Source organism: Tupaia chinensis, unplaced genomic scaffold, assembly GCF_000334495.1.
Source record: "Tupaia chinensis unplaced genomic scaffold, TupChi_1.0 Scaffold000659_1, whole genome shotgun sequence".
Lineage (NCBI taxonomy): Eukaryota > Metazoa > Chordata > Mammalia > Scandentia > Tupaiidae > Tupaia > Tupaia belangeri.
In genome coordinates, this window is record NW_006160181.1 from 1,269,096 (window position 1) to 1,279,226 (window position 10,131).

Here is a 10,131-nt window from a genome sequence, read left to right on the forward strand (position 1 = left end):
TGCTTGTATGCTTGGGTTATGGTGTGAGAACATGCACTATGCCATGTGACACTCCAGGAAAATGAGGAGGAGGTGCTTCCTCTATCAGGAGGATGTGGTGTGGCAGAGAGGCAGGTTTGGGTGGGGTGAACTCCATGACACAGCTCCACATGGAATCTGACCATGGCCTAAAGCAATTTTTCCATTTGGACCTGATTCAGCCTCTGGTGTGAGAGGTTCAGGCAGAGTTTCCTTTGTAACTGGGACAGGGTGTTCATATGAATAGCCCAGGTCCACCCATGGAAGCCCTATAAATGGCAGTCTGGGCTTCAGTGTTGGCTTCTCTCCTGGTTTTGGGAAGCAGCTGCTCAACTATGCTTCTTCCAACCAGCCTGTCCACACCCAGGCACCTGCAGCAGATTAAGGCTTCGTATGTCACAGAGTAGGTCTGGTGTGGGATTTTCTTTCAAACTAGTCTAATTGGATCTGGAAGCTCTGTTCTTTTTTTTCAGTTTTTGCTATCGGGCGTGTGTGTATGTGTATACGTCTGTGTGTGTATGTGTGAGTGTGTGTGAGAGAGAGAGAGAGAGAAAGAGGAAGAGAGAGGGAAAGTGAGAAATCTCCTCTCAGGGGGACCTGTTCATGCAGAATCCTTTCTCTCCTGTCCTCTTCAGGTTTTGGGCATACACACACATGCATCTGGCATGATTTTCAAGCTTCTGGGTCCAGGACTCGAAATATGGAGTTGGCCACATGGGTCCCAGCTGCCTTAACCTCCACACCACTGTCTTTTTAACACCCATTATGTGCCAGGCCCCATACAGACCTTTGGGACAGAGGGGAGAAAATGACAGACCTGCTGTTGGAGGGCAATCGGCTCAGTTGGGAAGATTGTCACACACACATACATTGCATCTGGTTGGGTGACCTCCAAGGATAGTGTATGTGTGAACAGGTCCAGACTGGGGTGTAAAGCTAGTCATTTAGAGCTCAGCATAGAACGTGATTCTCAACCAAGACTTCAAGGTGTTTGCCTGGGTGGATGAATGGGGAAAAGACCAGTCCCAACCATGGGAAGGGCATGTGTGAAGTCCACTATGTTTTTTTTTTTTTTTTGGAGAGGTTTTCGCTACAGGGTGCATGCGCTTGCCAGAGAGAGACAGAGAGACAGAAAGCGAGAAATCACTCCCCAGGGGGGATGGTCACGCCACAATCCCTTCTCCTCCATTCTCCTCTCGGGATTTTGGGCATGCACGCACACGCGCCCGGGGTGAGGTTAAGCCACAAGGTCCAGGACTTGAACTGCGATTGACTACATGGGAGTCCAGCAACATAGCCATTACGCTAACTGCTGGTCCCAAGTCCACTATGTTTTGAGAGTGTCCACTAGTTTAGGTAACAGGCCTGTCAGCTACTGTCTTGTTGGAGGAGCCTTTCATATTGTCTCTCTCCTCAACTCTTATATTCCTTGCTCTGACTCTCAGCCATGACTTTGGACCTCAAATTTTGCTTCATTAAGAAAACAGAAACTTTCATCTGGGAACTCCATCCTCTCTCCACTTCTAAATAAACAAGCCCTTTCACCTATCTTCCTCATCTTCCTTCCTGTTATAACTGAGAAGGTGCTCCTTCTCCTCTTAAAGTACTGCCTGGGAATTCCATGGGCTCTTCCATGATCATATACTTGTTAATACATTTAAAAAAAATATTTTCTCTGTACCAGTTACTGCTCTGGGTGACAGGAATATGGTCATGAAGATTATTGACAAATTTATGCATTTCTGGAGCTAATATTCCAGAGGGAAAAGACACAATAAACATGCAAACGAAAATATAATTTCAGATAAATACAGTAAAGAAAACAAGCTCAGGAGATAGAAAAGAGTATGATGTGTGTGTGTGTGTGTGTGTGTGTGTGTGTGTATGTATGTAGTCATGGAAGAATCTTCTAAATAAAAGAAACTGTAGATACCAGAGACAATGTGGGAGGAGGGTGGGAAATGGTGGAGGATGAGAGGTAGAGAATCAAGGGAGGGGGAAGCACAATGTAAGAAACAAGACATGGAAAATTATTTGTTGATGATAACTCATATGGTAGTATCCTTAACTGAACTAATATACAGTGTGTTCTGGATGAAAAATCTCATTTTTTTTGTATACTTAAATGATGTACAGTGAATGAACGTAGATAAATAAATTTAAAAATTGAAAAAAAAAAGAATTAACATATGAGCCAACCCCTAAGCAATGAGGCTGCCAGGCTCCTTCCTTTACTCCAGGCCTAGCTTCCTCCTTCCTCTCTATCCTCAATCTTCCCTTCTCTTATGCATCATCCCTTAGTGTGGCTTATCTTAAGAAAAGAGCAGGACCATCGAGTTTCCTTGATTCCTGTTTTCCCCCAAGCCATTATTCCATCTCTCTGTCCATGTGCACAGCCAAACACCTTGAAAGAATAGTCCTCACTTTGTCCCTCAGCCCACTCCATTCTATTCTGGCTTGTGTGCTACCACTCAGACTACTCTTGCCAACATCTCTAGTGACTTTGTCTTTCTTGACCTGTTAGTACTTTTGACTCAGATAATTCTTTCTTTCTTGGACACCTCTCTCTCTCTGCCTTCCAGATATCTTATTCCTAGTTTTCTGCTCAACCATGCTTCTTCCAACCAGCCTGTCCACACCCAGACACCTGCAGCAGATTAAGGCCTCGTATGTCACAGAGTAGGTCTGGTTTGGGATTTTCTTTCAAACTAATCTAATTGGATCTGAAGCTCTGTTCTTTTTTTTCCAGTTTGCTATAGGGCATGTGTGTGTGTGTATGCACACGCGCGCACGCATGTGTGTGTGTGTGTGTATATATATATGTTGTTAAATATTGTGATGCCCCTACCATGACATCCCCACCTCAAGATAGCATCATTGTAAGGATCTGGGACTTATCAGTGTCAGGCATTGTGCTGGGCTTTAAGCAGGAGCTCAGTGAATGAATACCATGAGACTTTGATATCCTCTAGATCATGTGAAACCCACAAAGGCAGCACTTTGTGCTCTACTCACTGTTGTATCTCTGGCATCTAAAGGAGGGTCTGGCTTATAAATAAAGAGTCTGTGAGTTGAGTGAAAATGAATAAATGAATGAGAATACAATCCATACATAGAATTGCTCTTTAGAAACCAAAGGCAACTTTCTAAGTGATACTTTGGACAGCCAACTCACATTCAAGAAAATATTTTTTCAGATTCCCTCTTACCTCCAGTACCCTCATATCTCTATCATGGTGCAGTCCATTATCTCTGTTGCTTTGACCCTAATCACACTCACCACCATCCCCTGTAACCCACAATTCCTAAACACTAAGCTCTTTTTAAAACTGGTACTTAGAGTGAGTGTTCAGACTCTCACATGCTCCTCAACTGAGATAGGATCTCAAGGATGTAACCCAAATCACGCACCTATTTAGCATAAGAAATTATCCTCAGGACAGTGAGGTGCCAAGCAGTTTCCCAAAGTTTGGATGAACGCCTAAGCAGCAGATTCAGTTTTGGAGATAAGTATAATAGTCCTCAAAATATGATCTTAAACTTGACTGAGTGTATCATCAGAGATACTTTCCCCTGGATTAAATCTTACCAAGGTCTCTTTCTCTACCCAAAGTCTAAGTGTTGGAGTTTCTCAGGGCATGGCTTTAAGTCTTCTTCTTTTCTTACTTACACAAGGGAACTTCAAAAAGTTAACAAAAATAATGAAATTGAAATACAAGTTTATAATGGTGTAAAAAATTTTGAAATCTATTCACAGTTTTTAAAAATAATATGCATTTTCCGTTAGCATTTTGAAAACCTTTCATATCCTGTTGCTGGTTGATCTGCCAACCCCAGTGCTTATATGCTACCCTTGTGATGATGGCTCCCCTCTACAGATCTCTGTTCCTGACTTTTTCTTCAGCTCCTCATTCAGATAACAAATGCTTAGCTTGTGTCTCTGCTTGGATATTATAGAAGCATCTCAAAATTAATAGGTTCAAATTCATTTTCTTATCTGGACTGCCCCCAAACCTGTGGCTCATCTGGATTCTTCCTGTTGAACAAATGCTGGCTGCTGCTATGCAGTAATCCTTCTAGAAAACTGGACTTTAGCAATGGTGTCCTCAGAGCTTCCCTGTTACCCTTCTTGCTAGTTTCTTCTAATCCATTCTCTACACTTAAGCTAGAGCAATATTTAAAATATGCAAATATAATCACAATACACTTCTGTTTAGAAATCTGTAATGCTTCACATTACTTAGGACGAAAGTTGAAATCTTCAGTGTGGCCTCAGAAGCCCTCCAGGATCTGGCTCCTGCCTACATATCTCTTATCCTTACAGTGGGTCACATTCCCGTGCTCCCTCTATTTTTGTGTTCTGTACAAAGAGTAGGCTTTCCCCATAGCAGAACCTTCAAACATTTTGTATTCTCTGTGCAAAAAATTTTTTTCTGTTTCTCTTTACCTAGGCAACTCCCACGATCTTTCTTGTTTCAGATTAAATTTTTTAAAGTTTTTTTTATCTTTCTTTCTTTCTCTCTCTCTCTCTCTCTCTCTCTCTCTCTCTCTCTCTCTCTCTCTCTCTCTCTCTCTCTCTCTCTCTCTCTCTCTCTCTCTCTTTCTTTCTTTCTCTTTCTCTCTTTCTCCCACAATCTTTCTTGTTTCAGATTAAATTTTTTAAAGTTATTTTTTATTTAACTTTCTTTCTCTCTTTCTTCTTTCTTTCTTTCTCTCTCTCTCTCTCTCTTTCTTTCTTTCTTTTCTTTTCTTTTTCTTTTTTAACTTGACTAGAGAAGGAGAGAGAGACAGAGAGAGAAAGCAAACATCCAGGTCCGGGACTTGAATCAGTCAGCCATGTGGGAGTCCAGCACCCTTAACCACCACACCACCTGCCAACCCCTTGGATTAAATTTTATTTTACTTTCTCAAAGAAACTTTTTCATGATTTCTAGTCTAAATTTTGTTTATGTACCCAGGAACTTTACATCTCTGATTGTAACAAAATTTAGAATTATATATAGTAATGCTTAACAAACAGGATATATTCTGAAAAATGGATTGTTAAAGCAACTTTGTTATTGTGTAAACATCATAGAGTGTACTTACACATACCTAAATGGTATAGATTACTATACACTTAAGTTAATATATGGTATAGTGACCCAATGGGACCACTGTTGAATTGTACTCTGTTGTTGAGTGAAAAGTCATATGTGGTGCATGACTGTATTTATTTTTGTGTATCATCCTTGTACTGATTGGGATCCTTCTACTAAATTGCATTCTCTGAATGTAAGAACTGTGTTTTCTTATTTATCATGGCATACTCAATACCCAGTATAGAGTTTGGTATGTAACAGGTGCTCAAAAATACATTAATGAAAGAAGTGTATCTTGGTACCAGACCAAGCTTTACTGAATGACAAGAGATTTTGAATGTTAGCATCTTCACTGGAAGGTAATGTGGACAGTATCTCTTAAGTATAATGTAGAATTCTGTAGCCAGATTGCCTGGATTTAAAACTCAGCTTTCTCAATTGTTATCTGTAAGATCTTGTGTAAGGTATTTAATTTCCTTGAGTCTTAGTTTCTTGTCTATGAAATTGTCATAGTACTATGATCTTTTTTTTTTTTTGCTTATAATAAGGGTTAATATAGCCAAAATACTTAGAATATATGTCACCTACTATTTGCCACTATTATTACTAATATTGATTACTTATTTATATATTTTTGGATTCTGACATAGGATGCATGCACTTGCCAGAGAAAGAAAGAAATCCAGAGAGGGAGAATGAGAAATCACCTCCAGGAGAGATGGCCACACTACAATCCCTTCTGCTCTGTTCTCCTCCTGGGATTTGGGGCATGCACACACATGTTTCTGGTGTGAACCATGGTCAGGCATGTGGGCATCCAGCTCCTTAACCACTGCCACCTGCTGGCTCCTACCATTATTATTACTATGACTTCTTTCCACCTGTTGCAGGAATCACTCTGCAACATTTCTGGTAGGTAGTTTTGCATTGTTAGTTACCAGGGACATACTCTCTGAAATCTTGAGCCACTTTTAATGAAATCCTAAACTATTTATTGTAGGATTGACTTTATCAGCATGTAACTCTATGTTAATAGTAACTCTGCCACTCATAATAATCTTATTAATCCCTCAAATTTTACCTGTTTCTAAATAACTTTCACAAATAATCCCATCTGATCCTGATGGCAGTTATTTAGGAGAGGTGTGGGTGAGTGATAACCAGTTCAATTTTCCAGGTGCAGAAGCTGAGGCTAGGAGATTAGCCCAAGGCCATATAGCCATTCACTAACTCAGGACTTCACTATAATAGATTTCTTCACAAGCTGCTTGTCCACTGAGGGTGCAAAAAACTATCCATTGGGACAAAAATAATTTTTTAAAATTTTTCATTATATTTATTTTTATCTTATTCTTTGAAATTGTCTATATTTTGTGTTCTTTTTTAAAAATTTCTTTTTATTTCAATTTCATTTATACATTCAATCTCATGTTACTTAGGTTGCAAAGTGAATATTCTTTTATGTTCATTTTCTAAATTATATGATGTTAGGATGATTGTGTATAAAACACCAGAAATCACAGAAATACTGGATAAAGAATTCTGAATATTCATTGTAACTAAACTTAATGAAATGCAAGAGAAAACAGACAACCAATTTCAGAAGATAAGGAAATCATTCCATGACTTGAAGGAGGGAATCTGTAAAGAGAAAGGTACCTTAAAAAAGAATCAAACAGAACTTCTGGAGACGAAGACTACATACAAGAAATCAAAACCTCCATTGAAAATATTAACAGTAAATAAGGCCATACAGAAGATGGAATACTTGAGCTGGAAGGCAAAACCCCTGACTTAGTCAAAACCATCCAAAAGAATGAAAAAATAAACAAAAAGAAAAAATAAAAAACATACAGGAGATACTAGACACCATTAAACACCCAAATATCCAAATAATAGGTATTAAAGAAGGTTAAGAATCTAAAGTATATATAAAATGGGCCATACAGTGGTGTGGTGTTTGAAGCTGATAGATCTCACGAGGCCAGCTGTGCCGTGTGAATCCTAGACCTATGGCTGAAGAACACGTTGGGGGTGTGGTGGGTGCCCAAATCCTGAGCAGAAAGAGGAGAAGGGATGGTGGAGTGCCCATTCCCCCGGGAAGTGCTCTCTTGTTTTCTCTCTCTCTCTTTCTCTTGGGCATGCATGTGTGTAAGGGTGCACATGCTCTGTAGCAAGATTAAAAAAAAAAAACGTATGCATGATGAACTTTTTATTCTTTAATACTGTATACAATCAGAAAAGTGTACATATCCTAAGAATACAGCTTAATAAACTTTCACAAAATGAAAATAAGATAAGCATCTTCCTCCTTCTCTCTTCCAATGATCACCATTCTATGCCCAACAGGAAGTAATCACTGTCATGATCTCTACAGATAGATTTGTTTGACCCCTTTTTGTATTTTATGTAAGTGCTATAAATGGAACCACACAGTATGTATGTTTTATATAGAATCATAGACATGCTTTTTTTTTCTTAAGAGATTTTTGCTATAGGGCACGTGCGCTTGCCAGAAAGACTGAGAGAGACAGAGAGATAGAAAGTGAGAAATCACCCCCTAGGGGGAATGGCCACGCCACAATCCCTCTTCCTCTATTCTCCTCTCAGGATCTTGGGCACGCACACACATGTGCCTGACCGAGACTCAAACTGGGGTCGACTACATGGGAGTCCAACGACACAGCTATTATGTTAACTGCTGGTCCCTAGACACGTTTTGACATCCATAAATGGCAACTTTGTATGGTTTGTCTAAATAATCTTTTTATGTACCCATTTGTTGTACAGTTAGTTTATGTTTGTGAGATTCATCTATTTTGTTGTGTATGACTGTAGATCATTCATACACATCGCTGTGTGGAGTTCTCGTATGTGAGTATACCAGTCTATTTGTAGATGGACATCTGGGTTTTTCTGGTATTTGGCTACTATGAATAATACTAGAATGAAATTCTAATACTTGACTTTTGATGACCACATGCAGAAAGACACATGCTTGGGAGAGAAATTGCTTAGTCCTAGGGATGTCTGTATTCAGCATCAGTAATTACTGCCCAAGAGTTTTCCAAACTGGTTGCATCAATCGGCCTTCCCACAACCTCACCAACACTACACATTCTTTTTATTTTTAGCCATTTCAGTCGGTGTGTTGTGGTGTTTCACTGAGCTTTTAATTTGCAGTTCTTGGATGAATAACGAGGTTGAACACCTTTTTAATGTTTATTGGTCATGCTGAAATATTTTTATTATCAAGGTGTGCAACATAAAACTTTTTCAGACTTGGGCAGAGTAAGCTATTTTCTTTAACCACACTGACTACTTTTTTTTTAGGTCACTGTTGGAAAAAGGAGTTCCCGTCTTCTGGTGTTGTAATGGGAAGAAGGAGAGGGAGGTGAGGATTTGGCTTTCCATTTTTGCCAGGGTCTGTCCTGGGCTTGGGGAGAAGCTTATTTATCCAGCACCCCCTTTTCTCCTGCCCTGCTGTGCTGTTCCTGGGTCTGGGTCTCTGGGGTAGACATCTCCTCAGTGACTGACTGGCAAAGGCTGCTCACTGCATTCAGAGAAACAAAGCCTTGTGGTAACCTATAAGTGAGTCAAGAGCAAAAGAAGGTGAAGCTTAAAAGATAGGGAAAAAATGTTCTATAGCCCTTTCGGCTGGTCAGTTCTATACCCTGTTGGCCTGTTGGCTTCTGCTTGCAAACTTTCAGAGACACTGAACTTGCCAGTGTCTGCACAGCCCATCCCATGCACTGGGATGTTTTATGCCTGAAAGAAGCAGAAATAAGCTTTTCTGTGCCCTGAAATCAGTAGTCTGTGCTCTTCCCTCTAGGATCACGAAGAGTAAATCCACAGCTTCTCTAACACTTGAAAGTCTAAAGACAGCTGTCAGTTTCCCCAGACTCTTTCCATCTTTGGGTAAACACTACTCCTAAGCCTTGCCTCAGGAGTGGGGCTTGCCTTCCTGCTCACATTCATTTAGATGGACTAAGATCAGTCATTATTCATCTTCAAGTGTGCAGTGTCTGGAACGGGGCGATTGACCTGTACAACTCCCTTGCAGTTGCCATTCTTCTGTGTCAAGTCCCTGACCCCCACAGTTCCACCCAGATACTCCTTTCTCAGGAACCTTTCCAGACTACCCAGGCTAAGGAGCACCCCAATCACTTTCCCATCTTGTTTTATTTTCTTCACTTTTAAATTTATGCATTTGCTTTATTGCTTCTTGTCTGTCTTCTTCCCTCATGGATGATTGGGGAGGCAGGGACTCTGTAGATCCAATCTGCCACTATATTGCCAGCGCTTAGAGTACTGTTTGATACAGAGGAGCCCCTTTGTATTTTTTTTTTTTAAAAGAATAGAAGTCTAGGGAACCAGCAGTTAGCATAATGGCTATGTCGCTGGACTCCCACGTAGTCGACCGCGGTTCGCGTCCCGGACCCAGTGGCTTAAAACTCACGCCGGAAATGTGTGCATGCATGCCCAAGATCCCGAGAGGAGAATGGAAGAGAAGGGATTGTGGCGTGACCATCCCCCCTGGGGGGTGATTTCTCGCTTTCGGTCTCTATGTCTCTCTCTGTCAGGCGAGCATACGTGCCCTATAGCAAAAACCTCTCCAAAAAAAAAGAAAAGAAAAAAAAAAAGAAAAAAAAAAAAGAATAGAAGTCTAGGTTTGAATACTGGTAGTCTGATTTCTGAGCTTTTGCTTTAAACTATCATGCTTATTGTTTCTACCCCATAAGTAATCCAGCTCTGTCTTGAATATATAGCTTCCCTGTACTCTAATAGAATTGGATCTCTGCACCCTTGTCTTCACCAGCAGCTAGCATTGCCAGGCCCCTCTGACTCAGGCTGCCCTGGGCTTATCCCCTAGAAGGCCTAGTGCCTCTATAGCCAGTAGATGGTACTGTTGAGAAGAGAGAAAAAAAGGCCAAACAAACAGGTCCCTGGCTGCTTCTAATAGAGGGCAAATTGGTTATGAGTTTGGCTAGGGAACCAGGGCGGAGATGGGAGAGCCTGAAGTGAAGTGCCA